Genomic DNA, 27,874 nt, shown 5'->3' with positions numbered 1-27,874 from the left:
CATGGGTGGGTTCCCATTTCCCGCGCTGGGCCTTCGCGTGGTGTCTCTGTACTGCTTTCCTGTCCTAGAAGAGCTGACTGCACACTTTTCCGTGCTTTGACTTTAAATAATAATAAGCACTTTTGAAGGACTAAAAAAGACTGAAGTAATGAACGCATCTCGGGCAGAGGTAGCTCAGCCGGATGGGCAGGACGAAGGCCTTGCAGGGACCCGTGCATGCACTCACCAACGCTAATTAACACAAATGAAGCAGGATTAAAAAGTTAATGAGGCACGAGTCGTGCAAAAAAAAATAAAGCTTGAGAGTCAGCAAACTTTCAGGAGGATCATCTTCTTCAGCAGTGTTTACACTAATCACGCTCGGACGTTTTTCCGTCTGGCTTTAAAGGTCTCAGATTGCCTGCCTGGTGTATTTATTCCACTGCTTCGGCTTTTAGCTTAATACCAAAACAAAGCGAAATTGAAACCGCACCCTGATTTGTGTTCGGGTACAACGGTTTCATGCTACACAACAAAATACACGCAGCTTCTGCATTTAATAGTTTTAATATTTGATTGAATTGCAGTGGAAGGATTTACTTTATTCAGCCTTCCTCAAAAAAAAAAAAAAACAATATACACTATAGGTGCAAAAGTATTGGGACACCCGACTTTTCCATTCATATGTGGTTTTTCTCCAAACTGTTCACACAAAGTTGGAGGCACACAATTCTACAGGACGTCTTTGAGTGTGTAGCATGACATTTTCCCATTAGTTAAACTAGGAGACAGGGGCACTGTCTTGTTCAGAGTGTACAAAGCCAGCTCCATGGAGTTATAGTTTGCGTAGGATGGAGTGGAGCTCCAACCGTCAAACCGTATAGTGTGTGTAAATAGCACACAGTCCAAAAACTCTATCTATCTATCTATCCATCCATCCATCCATCCATCCATCCATCCATATATATAATTGTGTGCCTCCAAATTTGTGGTAAAAGTTACACATATCTTACATATATATTCATATATATGCATGTATGTGTGTATACTAAAATGTACTCGACTGAAATAAATGTATGTAATGTTTAAACAGAACAAGTGTTTGAGTGCTTTAAGCAACGAGTCCAAGTAAAAAAAAAAAAAAACACAACTCTGCAGAGAGGCGGTTGGAGAACAGCATGTCTCAGGGAGTCTGCAAATAGGGGAGATGAGCAGAACCGGCTGAGCAAATTAGGCCCTGGCAGCGTGAACTCACTCCTGCCCAGTGCATGAGACGACTTTCACAGCAACCCCATCCTCCCTGTTCTGTTCTCTCCCTTCCCCCACATACACACACACACACACACACACACACACACACACACAGCCACATAGCTTCCCTCCTCTCACATTCACTCGACATCTCATTCTCTCTCTCCGGCAGCTGAATGTCAGAGGGTGAGCGAGCGTGACCTTGAGTGGCGTCAGAGGCACAGCGAGGGTCGCGTTGCCTGCAGCCGCCTTTCAACAACATCAGCCAGACAAATAATAAAAAATAAATCTCTACATTGGCTTGATGCATATCTCAAATACCCCGTTTCTCTCCGCTGGCTGTCTGGATTATCGCCTCGGAGAGAGAACATTTCATTCCATCTAGCTATCTGTCTGTCTATCTGTCCATCCCTGAACATAACATTGGTCTCAGATTCTTTTCTGAACCTTCATTCCTCCTCTATTCCCCATTTCCTGTTATAATGACCTCCACTCTTCCAGGAAGATGTTCCTTTAAATTTGAGAGTGTGCTTATGGCGAGTGGTTGCGAGCTTCGTTCAGCCGCGCTAAGGCACGGCCAAGGCGTAGATTATTATGTACAGTATTACATTAGCACTCTGTGCAGTGACACCCAAGACGTGCAGCTTATTCCGAGTGTAGCTTGATACAAACAGAACATTTGTGACGCCAAACGATGACAGGTTCTCGGAGGTGCAGGCCCCCTTCCGAGGAAACCGAGCTGGCCCTGCTGGCGCATGAAACTTTACACCGTGTAAAACGGCGGCCGTGCGTGCAGCCAGCTGTTCTTGTCCTGCACTTGAGGAGGCTGGCGACTGCTGGCACGATACCGACGCTCGCTCGGTTCACCTCCTGGAAATCGTCACGGCCGGGAATGGAATTTCGGGTCGCATACATCGTCCTATTCTGGTATGGCCCGAGAATACGCTGCCAGATACCTTATCTTAAAGTACTACGCTGTGGCATAACAGATACGTTTACAAGCCTGGCATGGACTCAAAGGATGCCTGGACATGGTTTCCTGGACATAGTATAAAAAGAAGGGTCACCTATTTGTAGTACAGGGTGTGTCCTGGGGTTAAATACACAATTTCTTTTAGTGCAAAGAAAAGAAACATTTACTTCTGAAAATTCACAGAGAAACCTTAGCTGATTAGAGTAACAATGACTTTTATATGACATATACAGCAATTAGGGCATTTGGCAAACCCCAGAGAAACAACTAAGCAGTTGTAAGTTAAGGGCCTTGCTCAAGGGCCCAGCAGTGGTTGCTTAGTTGTGGTGGGATTTGAACTCATGACCTACTGATTAGAAGTCAAACATTTTTACCATGCCATGCCTACGGAGATCCAGCACAAATCACAAAAGTTACTCGACTTTATTTAGTTCTATAATCAAAACGAACCTTATATCTACACTCCAGCTAACCGTTAAAGCTCAACATTAACTTTTTATATGTACGTTGCCCGATGCGTATAACGTATAATATTCAGCTATCGACTTCCACTGAACGTAAATCACGATACATACACCACTGTGATGTGTGTGTGTGTGTGTGTGTGTGTGTGTGTGTGTGTGTATAAACTAACTCGAACAATTCAAATACAAAAATTCATTAAGGCAATTATTTGCCTCAATACTTTATTAAGTCCGTTTAACTACACACGGAACACTGTGTTTCACTACGGACCATTATTACTGATGCACCACCCACTAAACTGTGAAGTTCTTTGGGCAGTTAAAAACATGCGGCAGAATGAAAAAACGTGGAGAAAACAGTGAAGGGCGATGAGAAGATTTATAAGGATCCCGTTTCCTGCCACATAAAGAAAAAGTTTTTATGTTAAGTAAAAGACTGTAGAAAGAACATCACTCATAATCCCACATTCCAGTACTCATGTTAGTTCTCACTCTCCAGTGTTCTGTTCTTGTTGAAAGACTATAATCAAACTCTTGATGTCACCCAAATGAGGATGGGTTCCCCTTTTGAGTCTGGTTCCTCTCAAGGTTTCTTCCTCACAACATCTAAGAGAGTTTTTCCTCGTCACAGTCGCCACGGCTGCTCATCAGGGATAAATTCACACCATTCACCTTCACTGTTGATTTCTAAAAAACGGCTTTGAGACAATGTGTGTTGTGAAAAGCGCAATACAAATAAACTTGACTTGACTTAAGTTATTCCCAATTTTTGACTTTATTTCTCACCATTGCGACTTTTTTAGCCAGTCGGGCAGCGTCACTCCTCTGTAGTGCCAGAACGCTTTACACATTAACAATGAAATGGGCTTCAATCAATAGAATTGCATGGTATCAAACTGAGCCTCCGATACCTGGGTAGACCTCTGTCTAGCAATCAGCTCTGAAGGAGATGGAAAGACAGATGAAGCAGAGGAACCTCAAACTTGGGAATTGGGAAAAATCTGAATTAGGCAAAGTTTTTCTTTTAATGTTGTGGAGACCTGCTTCCAGAAAGTTTGGGATCATTTCAAACTAAAACATAAAGAAAACACTGTAGTGTGCGTTTTTTTTTTGTTAAGAGTAATCTTATTTATTTTTATGTCTGTAAATATGATATATAGTATCTCCATTTTGACGTTATATGGCAATTAAATGCACTAAATAGGTTTTAGTTTTCACAGATATTCGTGTGCAATTTTAGCAATAAAAATTTAAACTTTTCTAAAAAGTATATATAGATAGTTATCGAGAATTCAACCAATTATTCCATTAATTAATAGAGTAATCGGATAAGAAGTACTTTTTATTTTAAATATATAGAGTATCTTACAAAAGTGATCTTACACCCTCAGTGATCACAGCTCTACGTGTGTAAACGTGCAAAGCCACACGTCCTATTCATCATGTTCATGTTTTTGTCTGCTTGACAGAACCATACAAATGTGTGTATCTTGTATTAGAGCAGTTAAAATTTGGTGCTTTGAGTTCAATTCTCTCATACTGACCACTGGATGTTCAACATGGACCTCATGGTAAAGAGTTTTTGAGGATTTAAGTATTAGACTTGCTCTCCACAAAGATTCAGAGGCTGTAAGAAGATCAGTATCACCCTGAAACTGAGTTGCAGTACAGTGTTTCAGGGACAGAGGTTTTCCAAGGTTCCACTCAGGAACAGACCTCACAGGAGTCCATCAAACAAATCGAGTCTTCGTTCTGTGCATCAGATGCAGAAGATGCTTGTGACCTTCTGATGCAAAGCCAAAAGCGTGATGTCTTCCTTATATCGAGGATGTTGACCTGAGATTTGATTTGGAGTGGGTTTGTGATGTTAGTAAAGTGCGGTACTGATGTAGGTTAGGTAAAAAAAAAACTGGGGTGCAGTCAGCGTTCACATTTATCATCATCTTCAATAAAGTTTTTTTCCACTCCAAGCCATGTACAGCAGATCTTCATGAACCTGGCTTTCTGCACAGGGGCATTGTCATGCTGGAAAAGGCTTAGGTCTCCTAGTTTAAGAGAATTTCATGCTCAAACATTCAAAAACACCCAACACAATTTGGAAAAGAACCTCATACGGCTGGAAAAGGCGGGTTTCCCAATATTTCTTCTTCTTCTTCTTTCGGCTGTTCCCATTAGGAGTCGCCACAGCAGATCATCCGTCTCCATACCCCCTGTCCTCTACATCTGCCTCTTTCACACCAACTACCTGCATGTCTTCCCTCACCACATCCATAAACCTCCTCCTTGGTCTTCCTCTTTTCCTCCTTCCTGGTGTCTCCATCCTCAGCATTCTCCTACTGATATACCCCATGTCCCTCCTCTGCAAATGTCCAAACTATCTCAATCTCACCTCCCTCACCTTGTCTCCAAAACGTCCTAAATGGGCTGTCCATCTAATAAACTCATTTCAAATTTTGTCCATCCAAATTCAAATGGATAAAAAGTTTAATTCTGTTGAGTCTTTGATAAATTTGACTAATCGATGGGATAGAATGTAAACTCTCTGAGGAGGCTGCATCATGTTTAGACCACAAATATAACATCAATGTAATATCCGTAATCGCACACAATTAGGACGCAAATCTCATGGAATGATATTGCGTGGGAAACGCTTGCAGTGTAGTACGTGTGTTTAAACACAGCTCGTTGTTACTACAGCCAGACACACAGCCAACATAAACAGACGGTATAAAAATAGACGTTTTGTGTGTCTTGTGCGTCTCTCGCATACCTCCCCGGCGTACAAACCGCCAATCCAACCCTGGTCTGACCTTCAGCACCGAGAGGCAAACAAGTCTGAGCCGCTGCTAAACTTCGCTCGGCTGGATGATAAGCGGCTGTTTAATTATATTCATCTACATGGATCTGACATTGTTCCAGGATGAAGTCAGAGTTGTGCAAGGTTACCGAGCGCTGAAAGTGGATGGGAATTTTAAATGCGGTACTTTGCAGCCAGCGACGATATTTTCTGCTTTGTTCCACGAGCCACAGAGGACAAGCATCACTTTTCGGTAGAGGACAAACACAGGGATTTTTTTGGAGAGACACACCGGGACACGCCATCAAAACAAAAACACACAAAAAACATGCTATTTCTTTGTATTGATTGAATTAATTTGGGAACACTTTGCTGTGCTAGACAATATTAAAAAAATACTTCAGGAGCAAAACATCTAAACAGAATGCAATTACATACACTGACCCACGCTGTCATTAGAGAAATGATCCACCGTGGTGATGCGAAGTAGAAAAAAACAGAAAACCTCAACTCTGCCCTGAAAAAAAACATCGTCTGCTCTAATGTAAAGGGAAGTGTACCACTACGGAATACTGGCTTGTGATTGGCTGCAGGTTGAGGTGTAAATTCTGAGCGGTAAACACACAGGTAGTAGCAGGTATCAGTGGTGGACAGGAAGGTAGTGAATTTAATTCATCCCTGTACTCGAATAGCTTTTTCACGTATCTGTACTTTACTGAACTTCACTACATTTCAAAGTCAAATATTTTTTTCCTCAACTACATTTAGTGAAATCAGTCGGGTTTTTTTTATTTTTGAGGATAAATGTAACTGGTGAAACACGCAGCGAGTCACCAATCAGCATTTTACACGTGTTCTGATCGGCGCTTGGTGCATCTACTGATCACCAACATACAGTTCAGCATCAGTTCAACATCAAGCAGGACATTTAGAGAGGACTAAATGATGAAGAAACTCCAGACTCGAACTCACCGCAACACACGTGACCTCGTTTACACGTTTTTTTAAGTAGTTGAAAAGAAGGTTTTGGGTTCATGATCATTGTAATAGAAATCAGAATAGAATAAAAGAGCATTTGTTTGTCACACATACATTACATTGAAATTCTTTCTTCGCATATCCCAGCATGCTCGGAAACTGAGGTCAGAGCGCAGAGTCAGCCGTGATACGGTGCCTCTGGAGCACAGAGGTTTAAGGGCCTCGCTCAAGGGCCCAAGAGTGGCAGCTTGGCGATACCAGGGCTTGAACAATCAACCTTCCGATCAGTAACCCAGAGCCTTAAACGCTGAGCTCCCACTCCCTCATCACTCAAACATCAGTGTTTAAGTCATTAATATCATTCTATTAATAGATCAGTGTGCTGAGAGTCACATTCGAGTCTTTACACATCAACTGAGGTGATTAAGTGAAGAGTCTTGTGATAAAAATGATCATAGGAACATTATAGTTATAATAAATCAGTACTTTTGATACTCAAGTTCTTATGCTTTTAAATGCAGACATTTGTTAAACTATGCTTAAATAAATAGAACAGTTCAGTAAAAGATTTTTGAAAATGAAATATTAAAATGTTAAACACACACACACACACACTCACACACACACACACACACACACACACACACACACACACACACACACACAAATAGTGTCTAACAAATGTAAACTATTTAATTAATTTTTTTCCATTTATTTAATTTTACTCAATCAATTCAATTTGTGCCAATTGAATTGATTACTCAATATAATCAATATAATAAAAGTGCATTGGATCAATCTGATTTATTCTACTTTACATTTTATATATATATATATATATATATATATATATATATATATATAAATTTTGATTTAAACCAAGCAGGCATTTTACTTTTTATTGTTTTTTTATTTTTTTTAAATAAACCATTCATGCAACACACAAATGGTCATAATAATAAAAGCGATGTTAATAAAAAAAGGACAAGCAATGATATGTTTTGCATTTCTTCCCCTGAACTGTTGACTAAAATTGACTTATTTGGCTTAAAAAATGAAGTCAGTACCAAACCGTGAATTTTGTGTACCGTTACACCCCTAGTACTTAGACTTCCTTTACTAAATTAAAATGATTGACCAGGAAATTTCTCAGTATACTGAAAGGTCAAAACCACACACACACACACACACACACACACGTTTCCGGTTCTGGTTTAAGAGGAACCTTCATGTACGTGGAGGACACGGAAGTGTTCCTGACAGCAGCCGTCCTCGTAACTCACACACAGGTCAATTCTCTTTGATAGATCGGTTTACATGCATGTGTGCGTATGTGTGTGTGTGTGTGTGTGTGTGTGTGTGTGTGTGTGTGCGCACTGGGGAACAAGCGAGCAGGGCGCCTATAAAATATCCTTAATGGCTGCACTCTGTGCTCCTCCAGTCCTCATCACATTTACAGGCAAACCCGGATGTTTTATCACCTTCATCTCTCCTTGTTAGCTCTGCCTCGCCCACGCACCTCAGGTGGACGTATCGACACTAGCACTAATTAGATCATTGCCCTTATTTATGGCATTCAAATATTTCCAGGTCAGCTCTAATCTCATCCTAATCAGTAAGGTCAACCCACGAGAAAAAAAAAAAAGAGAGAAAAGTGCAGAGTGGTTTCGAAAGAAAGGAAAGAAAAAAGGCCAGCGCTATCCATCTGCTAAATAGCGTTATATAAGCAGCACAGTGGCACAGAAAACGTTTCGCTGTGGCTTCACTGAACCCGAGCAGAAACGGTGTCACTGCATCCGAGATGAGATTTACATCTTATCTTCTGTCTGATCATATCATCGAGGTCGCCTCGTGCTACAGCTGCCGCGTTCGTTCAACCTTTTAAACCATAGAATGCTAAAAAGCTCTGAATGAGAACTGTACGAGTTCCTGGACGAGTTCCTGTTTTGACTTCCCATCATGCTGCAGAAAACCGAGACTTATTTTTTTTCATGTTCGAAAAAAAAAAAAACAGAAGTGACGCAAACCGCGGTTAGCTCGAATCTGCACGCGACATCTTTACAACATAAAAGAAGCCGAACTGCAACACTAATATTTTCCACATAAATAAACCCAGAAGATTCTGAATCAATATTTAAAGCTCTGAATACAATAACAACACTTTATGAACAAAAGTATTGGGACATTTACAGCCATATGTGGATCTTGGGAACACAGGGTTCGCAAAGTCTTTTTTTGTGGGGGTTTTGAGACACATACATGTTCCTTTTGTTTCTATGCAACAATCTCTGTAAAAGGCAGAAAAGAATGAAACAGTAAAGGAGTAGAAGAAAGTTCAAAGTTCTGTGGAGTCTAAATGGGACTGTGTCTCTACCAGAAGAACTTGTGTAAGAAGGAGAACAGGAGAGAAGATGTGATCAGACTCCCTCACCCCCACACTCACACATGGAGGTGGAAGATTAATAGTTTGGGGTTGTTTTGGAGCAGTGAAGGTTCCGACCCAACATGGCTCCCGTTCCACACTTCAACACCATACAGTTCCGTCTGGACTGCGGCTCATCAGAAGCGACTTCACCGTACAACAAGACGATGATCAGAAGCGCACGTCTGAGTTCTGTAAGTCTTATTTATCTATTATGGAACGAGCTGCACAGTCACCACACCTCAATCCTACTGAACTGCTCTGAGATCAACTGCATCACAAGAAAGAAAGAAATCTCCAAACAGTGAAGAACATCTGTGGTGAGTTTCACAAAGTATTTGTGTGAAAGTGTAAAAAGCTGTTCTTTAATGAAAATAAAGTGGAACATCTGGACAAAATAAGTCTTCATACCTTTACCAAGTTTCCTGCATAGAAACAAACACCTCATGCATGTCTCTGTCAAAAACCCCAAGAGACTCGACATCTCCAAACTTTTGACAAGAAATTCTGAACTTCCGTGTGCATCTCATCTGAACAACAGCTCTGAACTCTCTCTCCAATGGCAGATTTCCAGAGTTCCTGCAAAATCTCCTGACTTTCTGCGAATTTCCATACAAAGTTTGTCGTGTGCTTCCCTGAGAAGATTTGGATAATATAAAAAAAGAAACGCCACATTTAAAAATCTCCTCGGCGTGACATTGACGCGTTGGATTGAGATAAACATGAGGCTGAGGAGGAGATTGAGGCACTTGGATTCAAGGTGACAGCTTTATCACCTCTCATACATATCTTCAGAAACACTCAGTTCGTCAGGGAAAACATGTTGAGGCGAGAAAGCCATCAGTCATCGCTTTAGAAAGAAAAAGAAAAGAAAAGCTATTACGGCCTGACTCGTATGACGAGACACTTACTAACATATCAGACGCACAGCGTAAGCGCTCGTTACGCTATCAGAAAGATCTCACCTTCAAACAAATGCCAGCTTTTTTCTTTTTTTTTTAAAAACCTTTAGCCCAGATAATTTTAACCGAACGTAGCAGTTCTGGCTCTGTGCTCTACTTCCATTATGCTGATGCCTGAAATGAGCGCAGCAACTCTGCACAATGCTCACTAAGCCTACGCCTAGCGGAGAGAAACCAAAATCAAGTCAAGTCAAGTTTATTTGTATAGCGCTTTTCACAACAGACATTGTCTCAAAGCAGCTTTACAGAAATCAACAGTGAAGGTGAATGGTGTGCATTTATCCCCGAAGAGCACCATGGCGACTGTGACAAGGAAAAACTACCTTAGATGTTATGAGGAAGAAACCTTGAGAGGAACCAGACTCAAAAGGGGAACCCATCCTCATTTGGGTTACATCAAGAAATCTGGGCAAACACTTGTGTGAAGCCCTTATGACGTTTTTTTTTTTCCCCTCGTTGGTATTGAGATAGAAATAAGTCACCTATTATTCATTTCTCAAATATTTATCTGTTTATCATTTCTGGCCACTTTTCACATTCAAACTATGGAAGGTCCATGAAACATGATCATAGGGTGAAATAAATTGTATAAAAAGTAATGGGACACCTGAGTTTTTTCAGCCATATGTGGTTCTTCCACAACCTGGTAGCACAAACCTGAAGGCACACAATTGTATTGTCTATGGATGTAGGAGCATGAAATTATCCCTTCATTTAAACTAGAAGACCCAAACCTGCTCCAGCAAGCCAACACCATGAAGATATACTTTCCACAGGTTGGAGTGGAAGATCTCTTGCTATAGAGCGCCGACCCTATTGGAACCCTGACTGCACCCCAGGCTTCCTCACCTCACCTACATTAGTACCTGACTTTACTAACACTCTTGTGGTTGAATGAATCTCACACAACATCTAGTGGAACTTCTTCCCAGACGAGTGGAAACAGGGACTAAATGTGGTCTGGGAAGCTCAAGAAGCACATAACAATTTTATGGTCAGGTGTCCACAAACTTTTGCTCATACAGTGCATCTCAGAACACTCAAGAACAATGAAATTTGTTAATTTTTTTTGTGTGACGCTCAAAAACAGCGTGGAGAGTCTGTATTGCAAGCATGTTATGAGAATTGGTTCCTCCAGTAGAAATTCCTCCATAGTTCCTAAAAAAAAAAGGGTTCCTGGTATTTTGAAAGTATTCCTGCATCAAAAAAGTATCTAAAGTTTCTGGAAATGCTTCTGCAGATCCATGAATAGTTCTTCTCTGAAAAAAGGTACCTAAAGTTCATAAGTTACTAAAATATATCTTGGGCTTCTGAGAATAAACTTGTGCTCGCAATACACCCAAAGTTTGTAAGAAAGAGATATTTCTGGGTCTACCTCAAGTTCCTGGAAAAGTTCTTCGAGTGTTTCTGAGAAGATTGCTGTGGAAGACGTTCCTAATTGACTTGCATTCGAAAAACTGAAAAGTTGTTTGACTTTTGAGAAGAATAAAAAAAAATGTAGGTAAAATGTCCATAAAAGCTCAGTGAAAATTACTGACAACTTCTAAAAGTGTTCCCACTCTAAAATCATGCATAAAGTTTGTACGTTCCAGAAAAAATACGCATCGATAAAAAGTTTCTGGGTTTTATGAGAATTTTCCTGTACTAAAAACATACCTAAAATGTGAACGTTTCTGGAAAAGTTCTTGGCTTTCGGAGATTATTTCCGCAATGAAAACGTGCCAAAAGTTTGTACAATTTCGGGGTCCGGCCCATTAATAATAACAGCACGGTTTTAACATGTTCTGATGATGGAAACTTCAGGAAAGAAAAGAAAAGATCTACAGTGCCAATAAACGGACAAGATCTTACTAATGAGCCTAATATACGAATAGTTGGAAGATGTTTATAACCCAGAACCCATGAAATTTATTTCACATTTAAAAAAAAAACGCTGCTCTGAAAGACCTTGTCGTCATAATGATCCCGAACCTCTTGCAGACGTTCTGGTCATGGAAAAAAAAACAGTACTTAAACCCTGCTTGACCTTGATGTCGGCAGTGGAAAACAACCTTGAACTATTGTCAACACCTGACAAAGGCACGGAGGTTTTTATCTTCTCAACAAAGTGATCAAGTTTCAGGCTCCATTATTTTGGACGGCCACTAAAAATACGAGAGAACGGAGCTGTCCGAGAGAGAGAGAGAGAGAGAGAGAAAGATTCAGGCTCTGGTTTCCGGATTTACCCCTTCGTGTGTTAACTGCCTGTTTACCCCATATTGAAATCTCACACAAAGGGTTTGAGACACCTCATGTGCAGTTATTTTTCATTTACCTTCCCATAGTTCATTAAATACATGTGTGACGTTCAGTTTAGATATTTATATTCTATTCAATTCATGTTTATTTATATAGCGCTTTTAACAATGAACATTGTCTCAAAGCAGCTTAACACAGATATTGTGGTGATTAAAAGTGAAGATGTTCTTTATAAGTGTAAGTTTGTCTCTGATGAACGAGCCGGTGGCGACTGTGGTGAAGGAAAAACTCCCCGAGATGGCATAAGGAAGAAACCTCGAGAGGAACCAGACTCAAGAGAAAACCCGTCCTCACCTGGGTTGCACCGAATGTTTATTTATATATCGTCTACGATACTGTATCGTAATTGTTGTTTTAAGGATGTATCGAGTACCTCGCAAAAACCCAAACAAAACACACCTACAGAGTGCACGCATACATTACGTGATGATTAGGTTACACTGTATTATATTATATTATATTTATATTATATTATTATAAAATACTGATTTTATCTACATGGTAAAAGCCTAAATGTCTTATTATTCTAATTGACTGTTTAAATATAAGACTCCAAAAAATTCAAAATGCCCATAAAAGGAAAGAAACGGCATTTAAATTATGATTTCAGATGAACCACTGACACTGCTGTGAACAGAATATTGAAAGTTCTACAAATCAGCTGTCCACGGTGGTCCTTAAGGTACAATATAACACTCCCAGCAAAATATCGTTACCGATAAAATCGATTAGATTTTCTTTTTTTTACAATATCGCACACCTCTAGTTCAAATCAACGTATTGTCATTTTCCGCATTGCGCTTTTAACAGTGCGCATTGTCCCAAAGCTGCTTTACAGAAATAAACCGACTGCGAAAATACATCTGAACATCATAAATTAGGATTTACATTTAGGACGATAGTAAGGAGTAAACCAGAGGTGACCGTGGCAAGGGAAAAACTCCCCGAAACTTCATGACTAAGAAAAACTCCTCAAGACGAACCACTCAAAAGGGACACCAAAAGTCCATTCGTTATTAATTCCATTAAACTAAATCAACTAGTACCATCTGTTCACTGTTGGACACTTAAGTGCAAAACTTTTCCTTGCAAATGGAATCCCAAACCGATGTAACAAACCTAAACTCTAAACACAGACCAAATCCATCTTCACGTTTCCCGAGTTCAAGCCTCCAAAGCAACCTTACGGATACTAGACGTTTATTTACTTTATTTTTACACAATGCATTTAAAGTCATGTTCATGCAAAAAATTCACAATTCAAGAACAATGTTCCGATTTTACGATGACAAATGCGATATAACAAAATTGTAACATATTTACATTTTCACCAGGCAAATGTAGCAGCGTAGAATATACAAAACGACGCGTTGGGACGTTGCCAGGTTGTACGCACCTCCCGTCCGCATATTAGAGCACGGCTAGCTCCGCCCTCCTCTCGCAAACCGACCCTAACACATACATTTATACCGTAAAGTTTATAAATTAGCGTAAATTGCTCTGTTTTGCTAAATTATGTACTGCACTGTGTTCAATTATTAACCAATTACAGTTTACTACTTCATACTGACCACCATTGTTTAAGACTCTTTGCTAGGCTTAGCCATGTCTCGACTTGCCATATTTTCAAGTTACGCTGAGGGATCAGAACGTAATTTTCCGTCATAATTTTTTTAGACAAAGTTAATTTCTTTACACGTTAACTGTTTGCTTCGTCCTGCACGTTTTTATTTTTAGACTTTGGATTAATTTGTGTGAAATCGTCAAGAATGAAACATGTTGAACATGCTATAATCATGTCGGAAATGTGTAAAAGTTCAATAAAGGTCATCTTCCACACAATGTCCGAATTCCAAATTCTCTCCTCAGCGTCCTTTTGACGAACCCGAAGAGCCCTTGAGAACGATAAACCTAACCAAAAACGAGAGATTACTCCAGGCTCCATGATTGTCACCTCTCTCAGCGGGCCACGCATTAGCATATGAAAGCGCCGCGTTTACGGCACAGGGCTGCGATATTTACTCAGCTGGCTTTGCCGCTTCTGTCCTCCCTACGCCACAGATTCCTTCCACACATGCAGGGCAAACACTCACACACACACACACACACACACACACACACACACACACACACAGAGTGCTGAAACAATGTCCTATGACCTGTACTGTAAAAAATGTCTCCCCTGGGTTGCAGTACGAACTCTCTACAGTGAGGCACGGTGTGACGGTGGCCACCGTTGCTTGGCAACAGATCGGCCGGGTCTCTTACAATACAGTAATTCGGAGCTCTCGAGCGCTTACGCGTTCGTACTGAAATAGCTCCTGACGATGAACTGACTTCACCTGTTCCAAACATCTGTGGACATGTTCAGGGTGTTCTCTCCAAGAACAACCAGTGTTCGTTTACAACCAGGTGCACGTGTGGTTTTCTTTCATATCCTTTCGGGTGTGTGTTTTTTTTTTTTTGTCATGACATTATGAACAACTGGCTCACAATCCTGTTAACTCTCAAATCTGCCTTGTATTCGCCTTGTGCTAGCTACATTACTTTACATTACTACATCCTTTTTGAACATCCCATTTCACATTTAGTCTCCATCTGCTCTTTTAATAACTTCCACTTTTCTAAGAAGATGGTCCACTAGATTTTGTGGAGATTTGTGGGGACTACCAGTATTATTTTTAGAGATTTTATTATGAAATTGTTATTTATTTGTATTTATTACAAATACAAGGTGGTATCAAAAGGTTTAAGACTAGTTTTGTAACGCTCCAACGTGCCAATGGCAGAACAAGGCTAAACGCACAGTCACAGGGACCACCTATATATATATATATATATATATATATATATATATATATATATATATATATATATAGCCTATTAAAAGAGCATTATTACTATCATAATGACATTTTTTCACATTCATTGCTATCGAAATCAAAACATTTACGTGTACAAGGTGATATCAGAAAGGTTTCGAGACTACTTCTGACTATGTCTGTGATTTCATCACGCACAGCAAGTTAGAACAAAAAGCAAACGTAAAATTTTGCGTGAAACCGGGCAAATCTTCCATAGAGACGTTCGACATGACATACGTTTGACATACGGTGACTCGTTCAAGGTGTTTTGAGCACTCAAGACCTTAAGAACATCGCTGAAGACAACGAGAGATCAGGAAGACCTTCAACGAGCTCAAGCCCCGAAAATCATTCGGCAACTCGTGCATGATGATCATCGGAGAACAATCCACATGATCTTAATTCCTTACCCACCCTACTCTCCAGATTTGACTCATGCGGACTTCGTCCTCTTAACAAAGATGAAGTTCAAGCACAAAGGACGTCCTTTTGAGACAGTTGCGGAGATCCGTCGCGAATCGCAAAAGGTCCCCGACACGCTTCGAGAAGAAGACTTCCAGGACACGTTCCAGAGGAACACTGCAGCACTGAATTCCTGTGCAAGGGAACTATTTTGAAGGTGAAAGTGTGGAAATGTAGATAAATAAAGTACTTTCTTGTACACAGTCTTGAAAACTTTTTTGTTATGTTACATGTACCAATATTTTTTGTAGGAGGGTGAATCTAACAAATATTTAGGCTACGTTAATAATTAAGGAAGATTTTAGTTTGAAAGCCAACCTTTATTATCAAATATAGATTTCATGAGTGAAACGTGTATTTAAAATTCAATTTTCAATTTTTGTCTTCGGCATTGTTCAGAGGGACGTTTTCAAATAGTTTGGGAACCCATTTTCAATGGAGTTGGAACTCTAAAGCAAGAAATCTTCATTCCATCCCATGTAAAGCATATCTTCATGGAGCTGGCTTTGTGCATTGTGATGCTGGAACAGGCTTCTCGGTCTCCTAGTTTAAGTGAATGAAAATGTTCTAGTTACTGCATCCAAAGACTTCTGATACAATTGTGTGCCTCCAAGTTTGAGGAAGAACCACATATGGCTAAAAAAATCAGGTGTCTTTAGGTGTACTTTTGTCCATATAGTGTAGTGTGCAAGGGAAAGGGGTCCTGCCGTGACCGTCATAACAACGTCTTTAAAATGTACAGGAGAGTAATCCCCCGATAAAACACAAACGGACGCCACCCCAAAAATGCTACTTTACAGTACTGTACTGTATTAACATTTTACTTCATTTTATAATTAACATTTAGATTTTTATTAATACATTTCATTATTTCAACATAAAACTCGATAAACAATTCCCTATAAGTGTTTTGGTCTATGGTGCTCTCCGCGAGACACCAGGAAAATCAGCCAAACTAGTTGTTTCTTTTCAATAAAAAATGCTGAAACCTTAAAAAAAAGTAAAAAACACATTTAATCACATAAAGGGGTTTTCCAAGCTGGTCATATTCTCTCTTTTTTTTTAACCTTAGAATTTACATGACTATTCTTATTTCATGGTAACCTGCCATCATCCAGGTTCCTGTTCTTTCACCCTGTTGCTAATGACGACGGGAAGAAGTTTGCAGCGGGTTATTCGGGGGCGCGCTCTGTTTAATTGAGGGCCGGAGAGGACATGGTCGGGGGTTTGTGCTTAAATTGGACTTAGGAGTGTTATTTAACGGCGTCTTAATTTACTCAGCCTGGCGGGTTATATTAAGCAAATCCCGGAGAGAAAAGTGTCTCGCTCTGAAACCCTGCTAGCCTTTCGAAAACCGGTGTTGAGACCTTTGAAGGTTACGCGCTTGTCTACGCTGACGTATGTCCCCTGTCGAGCGAGGAATTTCCGAGTGGTTACGGGTGGGGTGATGGTGACGATGTTGATGAGGATGATGAAGGTGATTGTCCTTCAACAAACTTCTCGTCCTTTGCGTAGCTCAGACAAGGGCGTGGTGTCAGCTAGCATAAGCCGAGGTGTGGAGCACTTCACCCTACATAATCATCCGGCTCTAATGTAAGTGTCCGACACTCACACTCTGCCCTGAGATCGAGGAGAAGAGGGTGGGGTGCTGAGGGGATCAGCGAAGACGTCCCAACTTCATTACCTCTCGCTCTTTGAAGAGCTTTTTTAGAAATTAAATTTGCCCAGCAATTAACTAAAAGGGATTTTATTTTTTTTTGCTGAATTTATGAATGACTGAAAGGATTGATGTACGGTGAGCGACGGAGAGAACAAGTGAGGAAAGAATAGAGTTATGGATTTACTGCCATGTTGAAAGACATGTAACAAGGTTAGGACATGGATGGGGTGGGGCACAACTGCATGTTCATACTTTCAGACACGTTTCGTTTTCCAACTGGGAAAACCGAACACACAGGAAGTCATATTCTTGACCGCTTTTACTTCCCACGCTATTAACGAGAAAATCTGTAACATACAGTAATACAGCAAGATTTTTTTAGTCAGGAATCATACTGAATCCAAATCCGTGACGTAGAGCATCACTTATTTTCTGAGTCTTCTGCATCTCGAGAGTTTCTGAGATTCCCACTAGTGATGAGTAGTTCATTTTCTACTGGACGTGCATGAGCAAAGCATTGCAAAATCTCTGTAGGTTCTGATCGGGAAACACAATTGAGTAGTTCATCCCTCGAGTCCTTTGGTCCGAGTCGTTTGTTCTTTCAACAGGTGACTCCTATAGACGTTACACACTGCAACAGATCAGGTTTTTTCCTTCCACATCTTTACGCTACTGTTACAATAATTATAGGAGTCACGTGAAAAAAATAACTAACGACATGCACCAGAAGATACGAGAGGCGAAGCCACTCGTTCTGTTTATCATCATTTGTCCTGAGCTGCATTGTAGTAAAAGGTGGTGTGTGTAGACGTGTTTGGGATCCGCTTATTAAAAAGTTCACATTTTATATAATTTCTGATCGAAGCAATAAAATGACCTAAAGGACTCAAAAAAAAGATTTGTTCATTTTGATGAACGAATTAATAAAAACGAGTCCTAAAATGATCTGATATTCCGTCCACTAGTTCCCACAACGCAAATCAAACTCTAATTCCAGCTCGTATCGACTAGCAGGACAAGATCACATAAATTCCGCTTCGGAAAGCACTCCTTCGGGGCCGGTTCCTGTTCCTTTTCCTGTTCACCCTGCCGAATGTGCTGAAGGTCAAATTCATTACGGTGCTCAGATCTATGGACTTGAGAGAGAAATCACTAACAAGCCACACGTATTGAATGAGGCGGGCTAACACTGACTCGTCCGGACATGTGGGCTCATGTGTATCCGGCATGTCAATAAGAAACCACTCTGTTCATGTGATCAAAGCCATTAGCGCTGATCCAATAGAAGGCCCTTTTCACCAGCTTTCCAGCAGACACTGCAGAATGCTGTCGTGTGCTAGCAAAGTAAAGTAACTCAAATAATAATAACTCAAATCATTCGACTTTCATCTAGCTCAAGTGACTCAGGGTTACAAAATGTAGCTGAAGTTAGCATGTCTAACTCGAATACGTTTATAAAAAAACAGCTATATTATACTGCCAAAAGTATTGGGACACCTGGCTTTTCCAGGCGCATGCAGTCCTTTTCAACAACACTAGAGGCACAAAATTGCGCTAGCATGCAATGTTCCATACGCTTGAAATACAAAATTCAATCCTGTTCCAGCATTACAGAGACAGGTCCATGAAGATATGTTTCCATGGGTTGCGGTGGAAGATCTCCTGCTCTAAAGCTATCCTATTTGTAAACCTTTGGTGAACACTGATTGGCCTCCTCGTCTCCTCACCTACATCAGTACCTGATTTCACTAACCGCCCCTTGTGTCTAAACGAATCTCACACAAATCTTCACCTCAGCTGTTTAAAAACTAGAGGAAGTTCTTAGCTAGCGGGAATATCTTTCACACGTCATGCTAGCAGCAGACTAGCTGATTAGCTCAATACACCTAAGGTTCTTTGGCAACCAAATGTGTATGAGTGCATTGAGTGCAGATTTTACTTTCCCCCAGTGGGTAAGCTAATAAAATCCCTGTCGACCCCTGCGTCTGGTGTATGACCTTTGGTCCGGATACACACGCTGACATATTGTGTGCAAAGATGCAGGAGTGTAAATCAGGCCTGGAGCTGAAGCGATCATGGTAGTGCTAAACCTACGACAGATTTACTTTTGTGCACAACTTCTACACGAACCCATTAATCACACATTAATACAAACAGGAAAAAAAAAAAGAGAAATCCCTAGAGTTAAACATCAGCCCTCCTAACACCCACCCTGCACCACACCACCCTTTTCCTCCCATCGTTCATAGAGTGTATTCTGATATATGTGAGTACACGAAGTACTGAACTGTTTGTCTGAGCCGCACCGAGCTCAAGCTTATCTCTTTCGGCACTGTGTTGTTCTAATGACGGGGGGAAACAAACCCGTTAGTACACGGTGGCCTCTCGTTGCCTTTCCGGACGTACAGCTGAAAAAACGGATGCTAAAAACCTGTTAAAAGACTTTCGTCCGAGCGATTGGCTCTGTTCGTACGAGCCGACGGAGATTTCACGCATGTGCAGTGCCTCGTCCGGGGCGCCGTAAATCGCATGCATAATACTAGTCCACTCTATAAAAATGTCACCGGTACACCCCGCTCGCCCTGGGCTGACATTTCTATTCTACAGATGGAAAAATCATTTCAGTGCGCCACTGCTGACAGATGAGCTGGCACCCAGAGACATGATTTAAGATCCTTCTTTTCCTTTTGCCCTCTACTTTTGCTTACGCCATTAGTTTTAATACAGGACCTTTTTTTTCACTTGCATTTGTTTCCTTACCCCCCCAACCCCCCACCCCCACCCCAGCCATGATAGCCTCCTCCACCACCTCCTCTTCGTCCTCCCCATCTTCAGAGCCAATTTAAGAGCCACTGTAAATGTCGTCTCCTTTCAAGCTGCTGCAAAGCTGAGATCTTTTCCCTGCCGCGGTGTTTACAAGACCACGTCCTGCCAGTCATCACCACACTTCTTCTTTGTCTCCCCCCCCACCCCAGAATGAGGTTGTGCTTGCGTGAGCACTTCGCCGCTTGATTTATCTGACCTCGATCTCACAACGAGAGCTGCTGTTGTGTTTCTTTTTTCTTTCCTTTCTTTCTTTCCATAACTATGAATAATGCAGCTCGATCTCCATTACGATCAATCAGTTACGGGTCACGACGGAGAGACGCGACGACCTCGTGCTAGACCGCAGTTATCTCCCAAACAATTAGGACGCATAAGGCGTGCCCGCGCGAAGAGGTTGCGCGTACAGCATATATCCTTTCCTTTGTTTTTCTTTGTTTTTCTGCTCGACACAATAGCATTTCTAATACTCAGCATGAAGGTCAAAGTCCCGGCAGGCTCGGGCCGTGGAAGTTCAAGTTGGCACGCGATAAACATGCGTGGTACGGGAATTCCGACGAACAAACAACACGAGGGTTCACAAACCTTGTATTTTGCACTGGGAATGTCTAACCTGCTCTGATTTCTAGTTGTGAGAGGTATTATTTTCAGACTTCATGTGAAAAAAAAAAGGAACATGTAGGAACATCAGAAAATACATCAAATCAATCATCAGATGTTTCTGCAACTTCTTCAGACTTAAGTTACTCATATTTGTCTTTCATTTTCCACCAAGCATCAAATGCACTATACACACAACAGTTTCTAGACACCTGACCATAAGCTTGGTAGGCACTTTCTAGACATCTAATTTTTTCATAATAATCTCTGTTCTTCTGGGAAGATGTTCCACCAGGTTTTTGAGTGTTGAGGTTTTCTGAGGAGATTCGTGAGACATACAGGTACTGATGTAGGTGAGGATGCCTGGGGTAAAGTCAAAGTTCACATTCATTCAAATAGGGTTCAAAGCTTTATAGCAGACAATCTTCCACTCCAACACATTTTAGGTGTATCTGCATGGAGCTGCTGGATTGGTGCACAGGAACAGTTTCATGCTGGAACAGGTTTGGTTCTTCTAGCACATCCACAGACGTTCTTTATAATTGTGTGCCTCCATTCTTCGTGTGGTAACAGTTTGGAGAAGATCATAAATGGTTGTATAAGTCAATTCTTGTCCATATATATATTAGTGGTGCAACAATCCGTGAAAATTAACGAATCCGTTACGGTTTTTGAGTCACGGATTAAATCAGTTTTTGGATTGGCAAAAAAAAAGGGGAGGAGACAAATCAAATTTGCTTTCCATTTATTACAAGAAAAGTTGCAGCAATTAAACGCTCCCATACGTCCGATTAAAATGACACGTGAGCCTTTTCAAGTCCTTCTGCTCCTCCGCCAGACGTTCTGGTTGACTGATTAACACGTCCCCTTCTACGTGAACACGTCTTCTCTGTGTGGTTACGATTTACTTTATAAGCAATATCGGCAGAAAAAAAAACGTCTTTGACTCTGCGATCGTTCAAAAAATAAGATTACTTTTTAAGATATATATATTAAGTTTGACGAGCAATTAATCGAACAATTAATCCACGTGCGTGCTGAGTCGTGAGTCACAATATGTACGGATCACGGATCGACTGTGATACGTTGCACCCCAATAAATATATAAATAAATAAATATAGTGTCAGTTTTTGGTCTGTGTGAAACTATTAAATTGAAAATAAATCTCAACACATATTACAAGCCTATAAGCCAATTCACTATCACACATGTACAGTAGGTGTTTAAAAGCGTATTCATGTGAGGTAACTTCAAACCACAGCACGCTTCCCTCCATATAATTTATTCCCTTTTTTACTCTCATTATTAATTCATTATTTAGACCCCTGCCAACACTAAAGCGCTTTTTACAGAGATCAACATAATCGAAGCTTGCAAAACTCCTATCACCTGAACTAATAACTCGCCGACCCTTCTAACCTTTGATCTCTGACCTATTGGCGTTTGTACTCCAGCTCCGGCTCGGCTCTCTGGGGAAATGTAAAGAAGTTAATACAGTCTCAGGGACAAAAATCTATAAGTGATCCATACCGGGTTATTATTGCGATAATCATCGTTTAACGTGGTGTTAATTCCCACTCTGGGGTCCCGGTACAGGGTTTCTGCAGGTTTCCCCGAGTCAATTTAAATAGTTTTTGAGACCTTTTTAAGACCATTAGAAATTAAATTTAAATTCTTTATCACAACATCAAAAACTCACAAACAAATGCATTGTTAGCGACCGACCTTATACGAATCTAAATTTCGTTTTTTTAAGCCAAGTATCGCTAAACTTGCTCTTCCCCATTGCTGAAAATTAGTGGTACAATCCGAGAGAGAGATTCGCGCCAATACCAGAAAGCCGATTGACTGTTGCATCTCATTTGTAGGCGCAATACAGATAATTATATTTGAAGTAGCTAAAGGAAGAACTACAACACCACAGAAACTAACAAACAAAAACAATCTAAAGCGCAATTTGGAGCATTTTATTTATCGTTGTAGGAAATATTTACAATTCCCGATGTTCCGATACATTTGCGCCATTTAGCAGACCAATATCTCCAATGCCTTCAACTCCTACTTCCCTCTAATTTACTAAATACTGAATTGCGGCAGTTTCTGCTCAGATGCTTAACGCTAGTAAGTTTTAGTTTAGGAAAGCAGATTTATCAAGAAATGCTCACAGTGCTCCGAAAGTGTACCACATCAAACACTGTGGTATTAGTCAGCTGTTTCTCAACAGTGAGCCACAATAAAGCTCCAAAAGCCTAACGATGCTCACCATACTTATCACAATCCGATCAAGAAAATGGAAGTGAAATAATCAATGTTACAGTAAATTACAATAGTATTATTTTCAGGATTATGGTGTTTTCATTGTATTCTGAGAAGCAAATCTGGTTGAAACCTTCCTCAAACTGTTGGAGACACACAATTGTATAAGACTTCTTTAGATGCGGTGGCATGAGATTTTCCTTTCATTTAAGCTAAGAGACCCAAAACCCTTCTGCACAAAGCCAGCTCCATGAAGATATACTTCATGAGTTGGAGTGAAAGATCTCCTGCTACAGAGCTTTGACCCTCAACCAAACTGAACACTTTTGGGCCTCCCCACCCAACCAACATCAGTACCTGACTTTACTAACACCCTTCCTTGTGGCTGAATGAATCTCACACAAATCTTCACACACATCTTCCCAGAAAAGTGGAGATTTGGTGTGGAACAAAACCAAAATGCTGTGAACAACAGGGAAAAAAATTGTTCAACCGAAGACCTCTTGAAGACAAAAACATCTATAGAGTTGATAAACTGATGACTCATGACTCATGATACCTGGGAACAGTTAACAATAAATCTGGTGCAATCAGTGCATCTGTGTTCCCAGGCGGGTAAAAATGGCCTCTGAAGACAGCCATACACACACACACACACACACACACACACACACACACACACACACACAAATACAAACTTCACAAATGATACCAGAGATAATAAACCAGACTAAACCAACTCTCTTATTTTCATGTGACATCTTAGCTAGCTTCTTAGCATGAGTGCAGCTAAGAGACGCTCTATGCTAAAGAAACCCTCTATAATTAGCCACGCGAAAAAAAGGTCTCAGTGACTGGAATCGCTCAAACCCCCAAAACAGAGTGGACTAAACCAAATGCTTAATGTTTACACACAAAATATTATGTCAAATCATAACCACCCCACCCCGAAACTTGACAGTCAGCAGCGGTTAAAAAAACCCCATCGGATGGCTGCAATACTCCGAAAAGTGTATCATGTTCATGCGGAGCAACGTGAATCACATCGCATTATCATATTTCACAGTTGTAATTAGATTTTTTACTTAATAAACACATTTAAATTGACATCTGTATGCCATCCTCCATTCACATGTCAGCTAATTTAATGACGTGCTTTCGAGGATGTATTTCCGGACGTGACTTACGCTCCAGGAGCTTACTGAGAATACTTTTGTGCTACGTAGCTGCGTTAAAGTAAGACTAGATGGAGTATGATCGATAAAATCATCGATAATTATAACAGCTTGGACCACTCGCTGACCTCCTGAAACTAAGTAAATTATACACCGAAATTTCCATGTCTCAGGTATCTATAATGCATTATAAGCGCATTCCTAAAGATTTACACTCTATGCAAAATTATGCACGAATTATTGGACGTAAATGTTCATAAACACCCCAGTGTTGTAATGACACTGTAAAATGCTTAATAGCACAAAGTAATACATATTCGACCTGTTTATAGCATCATTAGCGAGAACTCAAGAAAGCTATTTACATGACATTTGTTATAAAGCTTCATAGCACAAAGTGATACAATGCATTCTAATGTATTTGATCTGTTAAGTGTAATAAGTGAGACTGGTGATATAATGACAAATGCTATGATCATTCATAGACTCATCCTAACATAAGTCCACTGCTATAAAAACCTTATAACAACTGTTTTAAATCCTCTTTCTGCATTAAAGATGAATAAAAGCATTATGTGAATGCCCTGCCCATGACATTTGTTATAAAGCTTCATAGCACAAAATCACAAAGATATATTGCATTATGATGTCTATTTGATCTGTTCTGAAAATATTAGTGCTATGACTATTCATAGACTTAAAGTTCAAAGCAGGCCTCCAGAACATCCTGACATAAATCCACTGCTCTAAGGCTTTATAGCAACTCATATGAATTCTCCTCATTCACTGAAGATGAATAAAAGCATTATGTGAATGCCCTGCCCTGGCATTTGTTATGAAGCTTAATAGCACAAAGTCACAAAGATATAATCTGTTATGATACCTGTTTGATCTGTTCTCAGTATAATTAGTGAAACCAGTGCTGTAAAGCTTCATGACAAATGCTATGATCATTCATGAACTCCACCAACCTGACAAAAGTCTCTATAACTGTACACAAAAGTTCATTAATTCACACGTAATACACCAGAAAGTGATACAACACGTTATAACACCTGTTCTTAGAGTTACCGTATAGTATAGTACAGTATAGCACTATCTGCTATAACGCTTTATAGCAACTGTTATGTGCCTTCACATTTTGCTTTATATAGACTTTGTGCTCCAAGCATGCCCCCACGCTAAGCTGACATGAACTATTATGACAGTACCTATATTTTAATAAACACACTTGAAAAATGTTATGACAGCATATCATAAAGCAACATAAAGTGTCGTAATGCATTATAAAACATATTTGTCCTGCTCTTATATGGCTGGACCACTGGTACAGTGCTCTATATCGAATGTCAATTTCATACACGTAATACTTTGTATACACTCACAGCCTAAAGTATGCCAAGTTAACATGCATACATGCTTATAACATGCTTATAACCACATAATCTAAAGCTTCACATTCATAGTATAAACCTTTATATATAATATATGTAATAATTATGCAGAATAACATTTATTATGAAGCATTATTACACTGGTCTTAGCAATATACTGAGAACAGGCAACACTTATAAAAACAAAAAATGATAAAACCAGGTCTAATGTACACTATAATCTGTTATGTTACGTTGTGCTGTGAAGCTTTATAACCCTGGTCTTGTGGGTAATTTTAAGAACAGGTATAATATGAATATTAATGTGCTAATGAAGTTTTATAACAGTAATCTTACTGTTATGAGATTACTGTCTTACAAAATATAACAATGGGTTAAAATTATTATTCTAATGTGTTATGATATATTTTGCTATGAAGATCAGAAATGCAAAAAACAGGTCAAATATGCATTATAATGTGTTGTTACATCATGCTATGAAGCTTTATAGCACTTGTCTCACCAGTAATTCAAGAAAAAGGTACAATATACATTATAATGTGTTGTTACATTGTGCTGTGAAGCTTTATAACACTTCTCTTGCCAGTCAAGCTATAAACCAATACAATATACATACTAATGTGTTATATTACATTGTGCTATGAAGCTTTATTGTACTTGTCTCACCAGTAATGAATGAAGAACAGATACATTACGCATTATAATGTGTTACATTGTGCATTAAAAAGCTTTATAACAATTTTCTCGCCCAGTAATGCTAAGAACAGGTTAAATATGCATTATACTGTGTTGTTACATTGTGCTATGAAGCTTTATAGCACAAGTCTTTACTTGGTCAAGAATAAGAACAGGTCAAATATAAATTATAAGGCTTTTTTGTAACATAGTGCTATAAAGCTTTATATCATTTGTCTTTTATTTATAACATTTGCTACAAACAGGTTAAATTTATATATGTCATAAAGTGTTGTTACATGTGCTGTGTAGCTTTATAACGCTTGTCTTGCCAGTCAAGCTAAGAACAGGCACAATATTCATAATAATGTGTTATGTTACATTGTGCTAGAAAGCTTTATAACAACTGTCTCAACAGTTATGCTAAGAAGATCAAATATAAATTCTAATGTGTCGCTACATTGTGCTATGAAGCTTTATAACACTAGTCTAGCCAGCCAAGTTATGAACTGGTACAATACGCATACTAGTGTATTGACCTGTTCATTGCTGGTATTGTAGTGTACCAGTAAGTCTAGGAACAAGTCATATGTGTATTATAATACATTATAACACACTGTGCTCTTGATTCTTATACACCACCTTATATTCTAAACACCTGATATGCTTTTAGTACCAGTGACTGTCATGTCAAGGCTTACAAAGCGTTATGCAGGAATGAAGGCGAAAGAGAATGTTATAATTCCTGTATGATCTAGGGTGACTTCTGGGGTTGTCACGAAAGCCGTGTGGATTTCATGTGTGCGCGAAACATCACCCGCCCGTCAGATCCAGAGCCCAGAGCTGCGATCAAACCTAACGGTGGATTAGACGCTCAGTGACGCACAGGAGAATCCTAACTCACCTAACACCCCCCCACAATAAATTATTAATTAATCAACAAATAAATAAATGAATAACAGTATCATAAATCCAGACTGCCTGTTCAGGGGGTTTTCGTGGGGTTTTTTGGTCCGCAGAAACGCGAGTGCAGTCTGGCGCATTGAGCGCAACGGGTTGTGCGTGTGGAGACGCGCGGCTCATCCATCCATCCATCCATCCATCCATTCATTCACCCACACTAATTCAGCATCTTTCACATTGACACCCCCCCACCCCCACTCACATGGCTTCACAGGACCGATTTCTCCGCTGCGTCTTTTTTCTTTTTCTTTTTTTATTAAATGCGCGTCCCCGCCACCGCGTACACGTCGCTGCTTCTCCTTCTTCCTTCTCCTTCTTTATTTTTTTCTTGTTCTTCTTCCTTCTCGTCTGTCCTTCCTTCCTTTCTGTCCTCGTTCCGCCGCAAAAATAATAATAATAATAATAATAATAAAAAGAAAGCAGCAGAATAAAGAAGTCTCAGTTCCGCCCGGTTTTGTCCTCTGGCGCTCCTGCGATGGATCGAGTGGGATCGGTGATCCCAGGCATCCCACTGCCACACGCACACCCGCACGCGCGCGCGCGCTCTCTCTCTCTCTCTCACACACACACACACACACACACACACACACACACGCAACACACACACTCGCGCGCAATGAGAGAATGAAAGAGGCAGGCTACACTCTTAAAGCGACAGTGGAGATGTTTTGTGCTGCTCAGGTTCCCCTGGTCGGGGAGCGTGAGGATTTACATGGGTTAAGAGGAGGTCCAGCATTTCCTCACACACACGCACGCACGCACGCACACACACATGCGCTGGCGCACACCCACCCACCCACACACACACACACGCACGCAGGTTTGTTTTACTTTCCTTGTAAGCCCTTTCCACTGACATAATTGTTAATGCAGCCAA

The 27,874-nt window shown here is 40.2% G+C and overlaps 1 protein-coding gene across 1 annotated transcript in view; it reads right to left on the bottom strand.

Moving 5' to 3' along the window:
• Nucleotides 1-27,603, bottom strand: part of nrip1a (nuclear receptor interacting protein 1a) — a 46,354-nt gene extending 18,751 nt beyond the window's left edge. The window contains exon 1 of the mRNA XM_046862952.1: nucleotides 27,200-27,603. The gene's annotated coding sequence lies outside the window, so the exon portion shown is untranslated. The remainder of the gene's footprint in view (nucleotides 1-27,199) is intronic.
• Nucleotides 27,604-27,874: the final 271 nt, after the last annotated feature.

This window comes from Silurus meridionalis, chromosome 12 (assembly GCF_014805685.1).
Source record: "Silurus meridionalis isolate SWU-2019-XX chromosome 12, ASM1480568v1, whole genome shotgun sequence".
NCBI lineage: Eukaryota > Metazoa > Chordata > Actinopteri > Siluriformes > Siluridae > Silurus > Silurus meridionalis.
Note: the sequence above shows the minus strand (reverse complement) of the source record. Positions and strands in the feature narration are given on the sequence as shown.